At 36.3% G+C, this 16,725-nt stretch overlaps 1 non-coding gene across 1 annotated transcript; it reads left to right on the forward strand.

The window, feature by feature from the left end:
• Positions 1 to 6,872: 6,872 nt before the first annotated feature.
• LOC145151596 (small nucleolar RNA R71) lies at positions 6,873 to 6,979 on the forward strand. Its single transcript, XR_013732161.1, has one exon. It is a non-coding gene; the product is annotated as a small nucleolar RNA R71 (small nucleolar RNA).
• The last annotated feature ends 9,746 nt before the right edge of the window (positions 6,980 to 16,725 follow it).

Genomic DNA, 16,725 nt, shown 5'->3' on the forward strand with positions numbered 1-16,725 from the left:
AAAAAACAAAAGAATAATAATAAAGATAACAACTTATTGTACTTTTGCAAATATGGTGCAACGAGAAACAATTTTTCGTGGTGCAGACGATTGGAATCAACAAGATAACTAACAACACCCTCTGGGTTTTTCTGGCATGTCTCCCCTAGAATATTTGATGTGTGCAAATTATACCTATCTAGATACACCTAATTTTATATTTATAACCTAACTAACTTAACTAACTAAATTGCACCTAGGCAGTGTACCTAGTCAAATTATAGAATAGTCGGGAAAGTCGGGTGTCGATCACAGGGAACGGTTTTAACTAATTAATCTACCTACTATTAAATTAACCTAATTTTCTAATAAAAGAGGGGGTTTTATCTAATTTTGCAAGTTTAGAAGAACTTAATTCTTTAACACAAATTCAACCAATTAACAAACACTTATGTTAGTTCGAATCCGCTTTCCCTCAATGGTTTATAAATTAGTTATGACAATTACTGTTGGTTACCAATTAAGATAGTATTAGCAATTCAGTTCTAAATTTACTAACATTAATTAATTCATGTAAATCTATGTATGTTCACACAATAGTTAATATATATAATTAATTATTAAATGAAATTGGAGCCATGTAAGATTGATTTCAAAAACACACTTACGGTCATAATATGAGTTCTCTAGCACAACTTAATTCAATAGTTTAATTACATATCCAAGATTGGTTTGATCTTAGCTCTAATAACCTAGTGTTCACTGAAATATTAGGTATTCAAATTCATGCAGATTTATATTCGTTAACTACACAGAACAAGAATTTAAAGCAATCAAATATTAAATCAAACATGCTAGGTTCAATCAATCAAACACAAGTCATAACCAACAAGTAAAGTCAAATCTAAAGTATTAACACCATTAGTTCCAGCTTCATCGAGCTAATAGAAGCAGCTAGATTTAGCTGGACATACTAGCAAATAAACAAGCACAGGTCATATTTAAAAGCATGCTAAATGTACCAAACTATAAAGCTAATAATGAACTCTTCCTTCTTCCTTGGTGTTGAAAGCCAATTCCAGACCTCTTCTCCCTCTGAATTTCGTCTCCAAAAACTCCTCCAGTCAGCCAAAAGTCCCTCAAGTCGTAATGATCAAGAGAATATATAGTTATCATAAAATTCGCTCTCACGTCGTGAATGAGTATGACTCACGACGTGAATTCAGTAAATATCTGTGTTCTACAAGGATTCCTCCTCCGCGATGTTTATCTTCTGGAAAAGTCTAACTCACATCGTGAATCCTAAATATTCACGTCGTGAGTACGCGAATTCGCTGGATTTTTATTCTTTTAAGTCTTCATCTTCCAAAGTTTCATCTTTTGACGCTTTTAGTCCATTTTATTCAAAATGTCTTCTATTTAGCTGCAATATTTATTTTATACCATTATTCAATGCATATAACCATAATATTAATAAAAATATAAGTAAATATTGCCTAAAAACATATATAAATATGGCAATATCAAAATACCCCACACTTATTCTTTGCTTGCCCTCAAGCAAATCTAATTATTTAAACTCAAACTCTTATTACTAACATCACATAAAGCAATCCAATTCAAACTCAGCCATTATGCTAAGACCACAACGCATGCATTTGTGTCTAAAATTCTCCTAAGGACCCCCCGTAATTCTAAATTCTCACAATCCTCATAAACACTCGCCCACTTCTTTTGAACAACGCTCATTTTATGCATCCCTCCGAATCCATCCACATAAATCTTTCTAACGTCAAGGTATTTTTGTAAAGCTACCAAAGCATTCATAATCTAGAAATTACAATTTTTGATACCACAATGGAGCTCTTGGAATTCTTCACTTCTTTGATATTTGATCTTTAAATTCTTTGAATTCACCGTGATTTTTGGTATCTTCAACTTTTGAATTTATTCATAATTTTTGGTCTTTGGTCTTCATGCTTTGTACCTTGATTGCTCCAAAAAATTCTACAACTTTTCTTGTAATTCTCTCTTTTTTTAACATGTAACTCATTTTTGTTTCACTCAAAACCTACATGCTTAAGCAAGGGTGCTTAACTTCAACCTTTATTGGTTAAGGTATTAGCCTAAGTGCAATGACTACATAAGCTTCCCTAGATACATTTCTGGTACACGATGCTAAACATATTGCGATCCTCAAACTAAGCGAGGTTGTGTTTTTGTCCCATGATTTCACTAGAATAAAGGGGGCCAAAAATGCACTATAACGTTTATAGGCTCAACTAAACATTTGAGCTCTCATCGGATCACACCATATAATAGCAGCAACTTAAGTTCAAATTATTACTAGATTAAATTATTAGATTATTATTTCAAACCTATCAAAAACTTATTTCTAAAATTTTAAATTTTACCAAATTTTCTAGCAATTTACTTTTTCTACCCCCTACCCCACACTTATTACATACAATGCCCTCATTGTATGCATGACAAAAATTAAAAGCAATAAAAGGGAGAAAAAGGAACAGACTCCCCTGGGATAGAAGTGGCAAGATCGAACTCTAACCGTGTGGATGAAGTGTGCATCTTGAATATGAACCTCTTCTTTGAATAAGGAACTTGGATCTTGAAACTTGCGAGATATGTAGATGTGCCAACAAAATATAGAATCGATCCTTCAATCTTCAACAAATGTGTTGGAAATCTCCAAAGCGGAAAGAACAATGTGGGAAAGCAAACGCCACATTGGATGGTTGAGAAACTGAGCCATAGTTGTCTTCATAATAATCCCAAGAAGAAGAATGGTGACCCATAAAATAATATGCACCAATGGTCTTCATTTTTGTGGAAAAACAAGATTCACGACGTGAATGCTAAGAGCCACGACGTGAAGTCGCTAAAACGTGAATTCTGGAAACCATTGAGAACCTGACTCACGACGTGAACATTAAGGATTCACGACGTGAGTACTGGGCAAACAGAAAGTAATTTTGCCTTCAAATCTTGACTTCAACCAAATGTCTTAATGGATTAAGACCCTTCTAATGCATCATTTTATGACTCTTCTCTAACTCTATCCTCTCTCTTGACTCACCCCACACTTATTTCTAATCGTGGGTCTCGACTCTCGATTCTAACGCTCTCTCGGCTAAACATAAACTCTTTTTTATCTCGACATTTCTCTCCCGTGACTCCTAGCAAATCTTGTCTCCATGGCGCCTATGATGGATGGAAAAAGTGATGAGCCGGTGAATGAGATGGTGAATTGGCAACTTGATACTACTTTCCGGTGACACCCCGTAATGAACACCCCCGATGCGATGTTGCTCCAGAACTCGGACCCGGAAACTCCTCCCTCATATCCACGGACAGCCTCTCGTAAGAACAAAGAAAACTCCGGGGACATAGCGTCATGGGTCTCATACAATCCCATCCTCCATGAAAATTCAACCAAGCTACACTCCTGATATTCTCCTCCTAGCCGGAAAACCAAGGCGTGCAGATAATTGGGATCTTGAACATTCTCATGAAATGCTACAGTCGAGAAAAACTCCACACATAACTCCTTATAGACCCGTTCTTGAATAGAAAAAAGGTTGTTCCACCCCTTGCATGTGAAAGAGTACCCACTCCCCAAAAATAATTTTGTAAGAAGTGGGTTTAACCGATCAACCAATCCAACCTCCCTCAACCTTTGCCAATTCACAGTCGGGGCAACAGCGAACTCACGGTTGTGTAGCCAACCCAAACGATTATTCCAACGTGTAAGAACATCTCGTGACACAGTTGTTGGGAAGACATAAAATGGGTGCAAGTTGGCCACCCCTGCTGGAATCTCGCGCCTAGGAGCCATTTTCTGCAAAACAAGAAACAACAATAAAAAACACAAGATATCCAACAAATTAGAAGGTAAACAGCAGAAGGTTCACCATGCCCATAATTCACGTCGTGAATTCCTAGGTATTCACATCGTGAATTCGATAGTCTCGTTTAATCGGTCACGTCACAAGACAGAATCGATCCATATGCTTTGTTGGGGTTTTATGCTAAGAATTCACGATGTGAATTCGATAGTCTCGTTTAATCGGTCACGTCAGAAGACAGAATCGAGCCATATGCTTTGCTGGGGTTTTATGCTAACTTAATTCTAAGTTCATTCAATCCACATGCAATAAAGATTTCACACATATCGGGCACTAATTTTGTCAAGCCAATAAACTACAAAACCTAACCCCTAAATCAAACAAATAAGTCAACATTAAACCCTAAAAGTAAGATTGGATTACCTTAGATGGGTGTTTACGTAAGCACAAGTGGATAATCGAGTTTAATATGGCCGCAATCAGAATGGGGGGACCAGCACAAAACACCTTCACTTCGTGGGAATGGAGAAATAGGTTTAGGTCAAATGGTTTCTGTCCTTTATCTGTGGTCCCGTGTAATTCACAATTCACGTCGTGAGTTTTTAACGACTCACGTCGTGAGGTGTCTTGGGCTAGTCAGTTGGGCCATCTAATAAATCAGCAAATGGATTTACATACTTATTGGGCTAACACAGAATAGTGATCGTAAGTGACTTCTGAACTCACGTCGTGAGGCATACGTGCTTACGTCGTGAGTTTGGTCTGATAAGATTTTCATTTAATACATCCAATTTTTTATTAACTATAAATCTTAATTAATTACCACTTAATTCAGGGACCCTACACTTAATGTTTTACCATTCATAAGATTACTAGCACGATGAGATGAATAATTTTCCTAAAAACAGAAAAAACTAGAAAGAAAATCAAACTGGGCTCGGGTTGCCTCCCGAGAAGCGCTTCTTTTTTATAGATTCGTGAGCCGGACTCCGTGCCGCCTTACGTTCAATCGTCCATCACCACCTGAACTCTTTGCTCCTTCCATCGCCTTTTATAAGCTTGAACTCGTCTTTTATACGCTTTTTTCGAGTTTTCCTTTTTAGCTTTGATTTCATTAACATCGAGCTTTCTTTTGGTCCCTTTATTTCCGTGCACTATAGGGACCAATTTTTCATCCACAACTAAGTTCCTTTCTTTTGAAGTAACCTCATCTTCACCCTCGTCACTCGATAATTCATCGCTTTCCTTACTTACCCAAGAAGTTGGATTTGTGTAGGCAATGACTTCAACTAAAAACGGGACAGATGCTCTTGGTTTTTTCGTTTGACTTGTTGAATTGTTTTAATCTCTTCTTCCATCAACTTCTCTAATTCCCGAAGTTCATCATCTTCATCAATGTTACAAACCTCATTTTGAACATCATTTCCCTTGAAACCTTCTTCAATTCCAAAAATTTCCTTTTCATCTCCAACTCTCAAAGTGAGCTTGGATTCGCGTATTTCAACCAAAGCTCTAGCAGTATTAAGTAATGGGCGACCAAGAATAATCGGAACATCGGGATCTTCTTTCATATCTAAAACCACAAAGTCTATTGGAAAAATGAATTTCCCAATTTTCACTAGAATATCTTCCACAATGCCCCGGGGTTGTGTCACTGAACGGTTTGCCATGTGAATAGTCATTTCTGTAGCCTTCAACTTCTGATAAAATGAATAAGGCATCAAATTTATGCTAGCCCCAGAATAGGCTAAAGCATACATCTTCATATTATTCCCAAACTCACATGGAAGAGTGAGGCGTCCAGGATCTCCCATCTTCTTAGGTAACTCTCCCAGCACTGCTTTTGAACTTTGTTCATTTAAAATAACCTTGGAATTTTTCTTCATATGTTGACGAGTGTCTATCAAATATTGTAGGAACTTTGCGTACTTGGGAATTTTTTATAACGTCTCAACAAAAGGAGTATTTATAGGAATACCCTTGACGTGCTTTATGAACTCCAAATCCTCCCTTTCCAATGGACTAAGATTAGCTCGGGACGAAAACGGTAAAGGCGGACGATAAGCCGGAATCGGCGCTGAATTCTTCTGTTCAGACTGATCCCACGTCGTGAGCTTATAAGACTCACGTCGTGAATTCTGTGTTTCAGTAGAATTTTGATTTTCGATCTTTAACTTCTTCGGCTTTGGTTCGGGCTGCCTTGGCTCCACTTCTAATGCTTCTAGGAACTCAGAGATGGCCTCTTCTTCAGTCTCGATCATCATAACATGGGATTGAGCATTCTTTTCGGGAAATCGTGAGGATAATTTGTTGCTCACCAAAGTAGTTAGTTGACCAATTTGGACTTCGAGATTATGGATCGATGCTTGATGATTTCTTAATGAAGCTTGCTGGTCAATCATCATTGTCTGTTGTTCTGTCATCATTTTCATGTGTTCCTTCAGCACTGCATCAGTATCATGATGCCTTTTCTCGGAAGCTTCCATAAACCGGGTCAACATGTTTTCCAAGTCAACTTTCTTCTCGGCTGGTGGTTGCTCTTTTTGATAGAAGCCTCGGCCTGTCTGCTTATATTTCTCCTCTTTTTGCTTCTTGTATTCATCATATGGCAGCCACTCCTTCTTTGGTTTTCTCCAATCTTCATCATATTTATCCTCACTCGAATAGCAAACTTGATTCTTTTTATACCCACTATCATCTAAGTTGAAATCCTTAGTCAAGTGTGGACCATTACACCTTTCACATCCAACTCTTATAGCATGTATTGTTTGGTCCATTTTTGTCATTCTCCTATCCATTGTATCAAGCATGGCCATTACAACAGCCATGTCTGCAGAATTTCCACCCCCGCTTCCTTTAACTCCCTCATTTCTTGAATTGTGGTACTCACGAGAATGCTTTGCAAATTCTTCAACTAACTCCTTAACTTCCCCCAGATTTTTCTTAGTAAGTGGTCCTTGAGAATCAAGGAGTTTCCTTGTCATGGCATTAACACCATCATAAAATATTGGCACTTATTGTTGTATATTGAGGTCATTTTGAGGACAATTTCTCAACAATCCCTTATAGCGCTCCCATACCTCATAAACTGACTCACCCGGATTTTGCTCAAAATTTGCTATTGCCTTTTTGAGTTTAGCTATCTTGGAAGGTGGGCAAAAATGATCTAAAAACTGTTCGCGCATTTGGACCCAAGTAGTGATTGCACCGGGTGGTAGTGCCTTTAGCCAGTCTTTAGCATCTCCTTTAAAAGTGACTGGTAGCATCCTCAGCAAGACTGTCTCTCTTGGAACATTTGAAATATTGAAATAATCTGCTATGTCATTTACTTCATCCAAATGCTTGTAATCATCCTCATGATCCTTTCCAAAAAAATGGTACATCCCTTAGTACAGTAAGGATGTGTCCTTTCAGTTCGAATGGGATAGTTGCAGGAATTGCAGGTTGTATTAGCCTAAGACCAGTATCATCTCTAATTCGATTTTTGTAAGCTCCCATGGACATATCCGCAATATCCGCCATCTCGTTATCAGACTCGTCTTCAGATTCACTTATATGTAATGCAAATTCAGGCTCAGTATCGTATTCGATATCCTTTGGGTTGGGATCTTGCTCAAAGCTTTCTATCTTGCTTTTTTCCTTTGATGATGTACTCGACTCTCCCACTTTCTTTCCCGACTTCTTTCCAAAGACTGACTTGAGGTCTTTGAAAGATGACTTTTTTGGTGTTTCGCTCACTCATGCGTTCATATACGTCTTCTTGTGAAGGGCTGACTCTGGATCTTCAAGTGGTGGCACCAAAGGTGTGTTAGAGCCTCTGGTCATGAACTTCTGCAAAATAAACAAAAATAAAAAAGTAAAACTGAACTAAAACAGAAAAACAAAGAAAACTGAAATTTACTGGATTCACGACGTGAGCCAATAAAGCTCACGTCGTGAATTCAATACTGGAAGAAAATAAACTAAACTAAAAATAACTTTTTGCAGGTTTTACCCCACAAAAAGGATCGATTAATTTAAAGCAAATAAATCAACAATTAAATAAGTCGTCCCCGGCAACGGCGAAAAAAACTTGATGTGTGCAAATTATACCTATATAGCTACACCTAATTTTATATTTATAACCTAACTAACTTAACTAACTAAATTGCACCTAGGCAGTGTACCTAGTCAAATTATAGAATAGTCGGGCAAGTCGGGTGTCGATCACAGGGAACGATTTTAATTAATTAATCTACCTACTATTAAATTAACCTAATTTTCTAATAAAAGAAGGGGTTTTATCTAATTTTGCAAGCTTAGAAGAACTTAATTCTTTAACAAAAATTCAATCAATTAACAAACACTTCTGTTAGTTCGAATCCGCTTTCCCTCAATGGTTTATAAATTAGTTATGACAATTACTATTGGTTACCAATTAAGATAGTATTAGCAATTCAGTTCTAAATTTACTAACATTAATTAATTCATGTAAATCTATGTATGGTCACACAATAGTTAACACATAATCAATTATTAAATGGAATTGGAGCCATGTAAGATTGATTTGAAAAACACACTTACGGTCATAATATGAGTTCTCTAGCAGAACTTAGTTCAATAGTTTAATTACTTATCTAAGATTGGTTTGATCTTAGCTCTAATAACCTAGTGTTCACTGAAATATTAGGTATTCAAATTCATGCAGATTTATATTCATTAACTACACAGAACAAGAATTTAAAGCAAACAAATATTAAATCAAACATGCTAGGTTCAATCAATCAAACACAAGTCATAACCAACAAGTAAAGTCAAATCTAAAGTATTAACACCATGAGTTCCAGCTTCATCTAGCTAATAGAAGTAGCTAGATTTAGCTGGACATACTAGCAAATAAACAAGCACAAGTCATATTTAAAAGCATGCTAAATGTGCCAAACTATAAAGCTAATAATGAACTCTTCCTTCTTCCTTGGTTTTGAAAGCCTATTCCAGACCTCTTCTCCCTCTGAATTTCGTCTCCAGAAACTCCTCCAGTTAGCCAAAAGTCCCTCAAGTCGTAATGATCAAGAGAATATATAGTTATCATAAAATTCGCTCTCACGTCGTGAATGAGTATGACTCACGACGTGAATTCAGTAGATATCCGTGTTCTACAAGGATTCCTCCTCCGCGATGTTTATCTTCTGGAAAAGTCTAACTCACGTCGTGAATCCTAAATATTCACGTCGCGAGTACGTGAATTCGCTGGATTTTTATTCTTTTTAAGTCTTCATCTTCCAAAGTTCCGTCTTTTGATGCTTTTAGTCCCTTTTCTTCAAAATGTCTTCTATTTAGCTGCAATATTTATTTTAACCTTATAAGTACCATTATTCAATGCATATAACAATAATATTAATAATAATATAAGTAAATATTGCCTAAAAACATGTATAAATATGGAAATATCAATATTATAAGGGTTCAAGAAAGCACATTTGTTCATATGTGTCCGAACCATTGAATGAAGAATCCTACAAACAAGAAAACAAAAAATGTTATGGTCAACTAATAATAGCAAAATTTTAATGGACTTACAGTTGCCAAGCAGTCAAGATGGAAGCATCGGTTGTTTTTTTTCTCAACAATCGAAAATATTCTTCACTTGTAACCGAAAAATCATATTTCCCGACTTCTAAGATCCCAAAATCGGATACAATGTTAACCACTGGGTTGGTCTTCAAGCAATCACGAAGATATTCAATCGGCCTTGCCATGCTGGCTGTTTGGTTGGGTATGTTCTTGTTTGTACCAGCCCTTGCATTTGTTGGCACCAAACTTGTGGTTGGAATTTGTTTCTTAGTTCTTTGTTCCTACATTTTAATTCATTTGACTATCACATACAATTATAATTTATTATTTATATAGTAACTTAAAAAGTAGAGGATAATGCATATGTACCTTTACGAGAATAATTGCAATCCGGGGCCATGGAATTATAGTGCCAACCGCCCCTTGTAGGTTAGCAACTTCTTTTGTCATCACAGGAACATAAAAATTTTCATATCTACAATCGATGCTGTCTATTAGAACCTCCAGGAAAATTTTCATATCTACAATAGATGTCGTCTATTAACCCATTCCCATATGGAAAGACCAATCCCTTGGCACATTTTTGGTCTAACTCCCCATAAGGTAACACCAATTCACAAGGGTAGGCATCTGTAAACATATAGTAAAACAAAAATAAGAATAAAAGATCTTTGAAGGATAATAAACAAAAAAAGTACATAATAATGTAATAACTATATTTGAATTTTTAACCATTTTAAGTATATCAATTATAGTTCAAACCCTTATAACAAAACATTTTAATTAAAAAACTAGAGTATTTTGTCTCAATTATACAACCAAAATGATGATATTAAGGTAAACTCAAACACAATTCTTACAATGTTGCATCTTTTAACATAAATATTATAATAAAATAATTTGTGCAAATATAAGAATAAACAAATAAATACATAAACAAATAAATACAGTACCACTTCTGATGATATGGAATCAAACAATATTTAACACCCAAGAAAAAATATTAGTTAAATCAGTTAAACAAGTATATTATCACTAAAAAATGATTAGAAAAACACTAGTACTCAGTTTTGTTGCTCATCCCTAGTTATAAGCATAATTTCTCTACTAACAGGTTTAGTTTTTATTGTTTCTAGATGTTACTGGAACATAAATACACTCATTTACCTTTATCGCATCCAAAGCAGCTAATGTTGGAGTTGAGCCACGATTATTTTGTTGAACCCCTAAGCTTAAATCATCCGAGGAATGGTTCCTAGACCCCTGCTGCATGTCAAAATGTTCTTGTAACTTTGCCAATTGGGAGCCCATCAGATCTATCGTTGCCTGCAACTTATCAGTAGTTTCTTTTTCATGTTTTTTCCTCTTTTTTTATCAGTCCCTTGCATCCCTTTTCTCAAGCCAACATCATGACCTACAGCCCTGGTACCTTTGTCAACATTGGGTGCTCCGATCCTATTACCTTTCTCAACAAGTCCTCTCCTGGACTGAGCACCAAATCTCCTTCAGATATTTGAGTCTGGACATCGACCTGTTAACGAAAACAACAAACCAGTGAGAGTAATTACTTAGATATAAATGATTAAAAGAATTTACTTACAAGCTTGTCCACTATGAGTTGTATGGTAGGCGATATTTTTTTATTGTCTATATATGTTAAATATTGTAAGACTCCAAACCATGTAATCACTCTTTTCCCTTTAAATGAATTTATTTTGCAAAAATGGACTCTTTTTGTACGATGGGCGTACTTAAGAGTACGCTTAGCGTACTTCATGATCACGAAGGTGCACCATGTACGTGGGGCGTACGAGAGGGCACACAGGACGTACATGGCAGATGGCCAAAACCCTAATTTTTGGACTTGTGACCTATTTAAACACCCTTAAGTCATTTGGACCTTACCCTAGCCAGCCTCCATCACTCTCAAGCATCCCTAAAACCCTAATATACTTTGTGTGTGTTTCTTGAGTTTGTGAGTGCCTCAAATACCTCATTGTTGGTGTATTAGCAAAATGGAAGAAGTGGAAGCAAGCTTAAATAAGGGAAAGGCTGGATCTTGCATATAGAGCAGCTTAGGAAGCTTGGGCCATTAAGCACTTATTAAGGTTTTGGTCTCTGCGAGTGTACGCCTCGCGTAAGGGGGAGTACGCCTCGCGTACGCGGTCAACGCCCTCGTTTCCAGTAAATATGAAGCTTGCGTATACCCTGTGTAGCTTCAGGGTAAACCCAACGTAGGCCCTCTATTGGGTTTTGCGAGTTGGGCTTCGGATTTGGGCCACCTTTGGGCCAGTTTGGTTTGGGCCCTTGCCGGACTTTCTGAAAAGAAGTGTCTTGGGCCAATTATGGAAATGGACCTTAGAATGAGGCCAAAATTTTGGCCCAATTTGGAAAATTGGGCCAATTATGGGCCTTGTATTGGACCTTGGATCAAGGATTTGGAGTTGGGCCTTGACCCAAATTAGGGAAAGGGTAAAATGGACTATTACCCTATGTTTGGGCCCTTAGCCAAGATTGATATTCCAACTGTTGATTAGTATTCGTTTATTGTGACAGTTCGGGATTTTTGGTGAGTCATCATTCAGAGGTTTTTAGTTCAATTCGACATTGTGAGGTGAGTTTTGCTCACTATACTTAGTTGTGACAACCCGAAAATGTTTGCCTCGTAAGTCCAGTCATTCAGTTCAACAGTGTGTCAGACTCGTTTCTGCTATCATTTAGCATTGTTTAGAGTCTGTTTAAGGGTTGTAAGCTCAGTACATTCAAGCATTAGGTTTAGGGATGTGTCAGCTAAAGTTATTCACGTTGAAATCGAGCCGAACACTCCATCAGAGGGAGTGTACGGCCATACACATGAGTGTAGGTAACATCCCGTTATTTACTATTTATAAAGTCAACTCTAGTCAAATAAAAGTCAAACAGAGGTCAACTAAAAGCCTTTTTAGTGTTTGGGTTTCAATTTAGGTTATAATAATCACCTTTATTTGTTAAAATCCTTAAAATATCTACATTTGAAATTGAAAGGAAAAAGGCTTGAAAATCCGAGAAACTTCGCTTCGGACCGCAAACACTTCGGGCCGCAAAGAGTTTACGGTCGTACACTCTTCGGACCGTAAACCCCTCGCAGCCGTAAACGAGGCTTCAGCCGTAAACGTTAAACCGACTTCGGACCGTAAACGAGGTTCATGGCCGTAAACTCTCGGACCGTGAACCCTCACATATATATATATATATATATATATATATATATATATATATATATATATATATATATATATATATATATATATATATATATATATATTCATCATTTTTCCTTCATTTCTCATATTCTCAAGTCAAGAACTCTCAAATTCTCTCAAGTATCATCAAGAACACTTCTAATTCTCACCAAATTTGTAAGTGATTCATCCATTCCTAAGTTGATATCCTTCTTAATCTAGCAAAACCCCTTGATTTCATCCTTGAATTCATCTCTTGTGGGTTAGATATTCAAGAACACCAAGAACACACTAGTTCTTTAGACCGTGAACACCCCCTTCAAGCTTCAAAACGTAAGTAATCTTCCATATACTAGTTCTCCTATAGAAGCTCTTAACTTACAACCTTGAAAACAACCATTTCCCAAGAACATAAGAGTTTACGGCCATGAGCATCTCCCTTGGCCGTAAACTTAAGATCTTCTTAGGCCATGAACATCTCCCTTGGCCGTAAACTCCTATGAAGAACACCATTGGCCTTAAACTCCCTTGGCCGTAAACACCAAAGGTGTGGCCGTAAACTCCAAGGAGTGGCCGTAAAAACCATTTGATTCAATCACATGTGATTGTAACATTTCAATCTAAGTGATTCCTAATCCCTAAGATGGTTTCTTAACATAATTAGTTGTTTAAACACTAATTATATCCATATATGTATCATTATATGTTTAATAGGATCCGTTGTGTTCAAGACTTCACTTGACACTTAACATCCTACACCGACCTTACATTTGAATAACTTACTACAGGTGAGTTCATACCCCCGTATTTTCATAGTTTTTACTGTTTTAAGGGGGGGGGGAGGGAATACAAGTCTAGCACAAAGATTTTGTGTTATAAACAATTGATTTTCAAATATCTTATCAAAATGGATTTCAGTTATCATTAAATCAAATGATTTTCTATGCTTATTTCAAAATGACATCAAGTCACCAAAATGAATTTCAAAATATCAAACTTCATTTAAAAGTTTTTATAAACTTATATTTCTCCCAAAAATCATACTAGTATACATATATTTATATAAATAAGAATTAAAAGGCTTAGGACTGATAACTCACTTTGGTTCATTTTCCTTGTTTGGATGTGGGATTATAAGCATCAGTTATATGTCCGAGTGTCAGTTAAATTTTACTTATATATAATTGTATATGTATACAAGTATAAAAGTTTGTTCAATTAGTTTCAATTACCCTTTGTAACAAGTTGAGCAAGGGGTTCTATTCATACTAAGTATCAATACTGAAAGTACTTATAAATTATAATAGGTATAATTTATGATTCACAGAATATTAATTCACGATTCAAGTATACTAGAATACATTGTTTTACAAAAACAAAGGTTTGATTCAAAACTAGTCAAGTGTATACATTTTTCAGATACATGTTAAGAATACTAATTCAAGAACATAATATCAATCATTTATTTCAGAATGATTAGGTTTTCATAACTATTATACATGTAACGTTTATATGCTTTTATGAGACAAGTAGTTCAGGTTGTTTAATTTATTTTAAAAAACATAGTTAAAGTCATGACATTATAACCAGAATCTCCAGCCGGGGATCAAAACAATGTGTGTATACATCTATATTGGGATTGACAACCTCGCACTCGGACTGCTAGCTACAATCATGCATACACGCCTGTGAGTGACAAATTGTTATCAACATGTTTTCAGCGCACTCATAGCGTTAAACTTATGTATTTTTTCAAAGTACTAGTTTACAATATACAATTTACAGTAATACATTACAGTTTACAATAACAGTTGGTGAAACCAGATATACTCTCAGAGACAAGTTTAAAAAAAATATTACAAATACAAAACATTGGTTTACAATTAGAACAGTTTTATACAACAAAAACTACTTTTCATATACAACAGAAAATATTGGATTTTCTGGAAACAGTTTACATATTCAAGAAACAGAAAACATTTTTCCAAACATAAATACTTATGCACTCACTCAACTTTATGTTGATTCTCTCTTTTTAAATTACTTGTATTCTCAGGGAACCAGTAGACAGGTACACCCCAAGCTTTTGAGAAGATGGAGCTATTTATGTCTTGACTTCTTCTTTTGTACAACTATTTAGTTTCAGTATACAATGTTGAAACACATGTAAATATTTATACTTTTTAAATACAATGGTTTTTTGTACTTTGATTACTATAATGCATGTGTTGTGATACTACAAATGAAGTCGTCCACCCCCGGACTTACCATACATATTCAGAAGAACTCTAGAACAAAACATAAAGATTAAAATAATATAGGGGTGTTTTAGGCACTATATACTAAAAACAAACATGTGAAAACAATAGAAGAATTAAGGGTAGAACTATAAATATTAAGGGTATATTACAATTATATATAATTAAAGTTATATAGACTTAGAATATGTGATCTAGCTTCATTTCCTGTTCCTTGTTTGGTTGTGGATTTAGAGCCGGGTCATTTAATCAAAGGTCGATTATATCCAAGTTATATATAATTAGTATACACTTTATAGTTATAGTAATACCTAGAACAGGTTATACAGAATACATTATTTGATAACTGTAGGTCTTTCTCGTAAAAACTTATATCCTTAATCAATCGTTACTAACTATATTCTATATCTCTTATCCCTATTCTCGCTTAGATAACAATGGCTGGATTTCACTTACCCGGAGACCCATACTTCCCCGATCAAGGACAAGATGTAGAGCCAGAAGAAAATCAAGAAATTCCCTTAGATGATGATTTTGCAGAACATTTTCCTGAAGACAGTGATTTCGAATCAGAAGCCTATAATCCACTGCCAGTAGCCCAAAATCCTAACCCTCGTCCGGTTTTCCAAGGTCCGACACCTCCGTGTGTAGAAATCTTAGAAACATGGAGTCAAGAACAGGGTCAACCTATCCCATACAATGGAGACAGAAGCTTCTACAACCTAAGCGAAGGAGGCTCAGTAGACAGAGTCCTACCAATTCTAGTTCGCATGGTTGCTCGAAATGAAATTCAGGGTAGAACAGCCATCAACCAAACTAGGGAAGTTCATGCCAAAGCGAGATTCTAGTTCGCATGGTCTGTATGATGTCGATGTTTTCCCAGAATTTGGTGTATTGTAGACCTGTTTAGGGTCAAGTTTTCCAGACTTTATGTATTCAATATGCCAATTTAAATCGACATGCATTTTCATAACCTTTGAAAAATAACCATTCAATTTCATATCATTCTGTTACAAGTTGTACTTGTCGTAGACTTCTATTTCCAATTCATTACGAGATTCATGTTGAACTATATGTTTTAGTTCAAGAGATATCAAAATTCATATTCACTCTTGATATCTTACCATCCTTGTATCTTTTGACTTTTATAGAAAAAGATGCATCCTCGTAGAAATCCAAGACGTAACAATATTAATGAAGCGCCGGTACCACCTCCGCCACCACCTCCTCAGTTTGACCCCGCTATGTTCCAAGCGGCGGTCACGGCGGCTGTAGCTGCTGCCATTTCTCATATTAATTTTTCTGGTGCTAGTGGGTCGGGAGCTGGTACACATCCTTCTAACCATGGCGAGAGCCATGGGCACTCACGAGAGTGCACTTATAAAGATTTTTCCAATGCCAACCCAGGACCTTTAATGGAACCGGAGGAGTTATGGCATTAGAACAATGGATAGAAAAGACAGAAGCAATTTTTGAAATCTGCTCCTGTCCTGAGGGCAGCAAGGTCAAGTTTGTTGCTTGTACTTTTTCAGATAGAGCTTTAACGTGGTGGAATGGCCATGTTAAATCACTTACTTTGGTAGTGGCTAATTCGAGAAGCTGGGAGAACTTCAAACCCATGCTTATGCGGGAATATTGTCCGCGAGGAGAAGTTCATAGAACTTGAGCAGGAGTTCTGGGGTCTTACGATGGTTGGTTCTGATATATCAACCTATACTAGTAGATTCTGTGATCTGGCAATTCTTTGCCCGGATATGGTTGCTCTGGAGAGCAAGAAGATCGAGAGATATATTTGGGGACTGTCGCCCCAAATTCAGTCAAGTGTTTTAGCTTCGAGGCCTGTTACTTTTG

This window comes from Lactuca virosa, chromosome 1 (genome assembly GCF_052849685.1).
Source record: "Lactuca virosa cultivar CGN04683 chromosome 1, Lactuca_virosa_CGN04683_v6, whole genome shotgun sequence".
In the NCBI taxonomy this organism is placed as follows: Eukaryota; Viridiplantae; Streptophyta; class Magnoliopsida; order Asterales; family Asteraceae; genus Lactuca; species Lactuca virosa.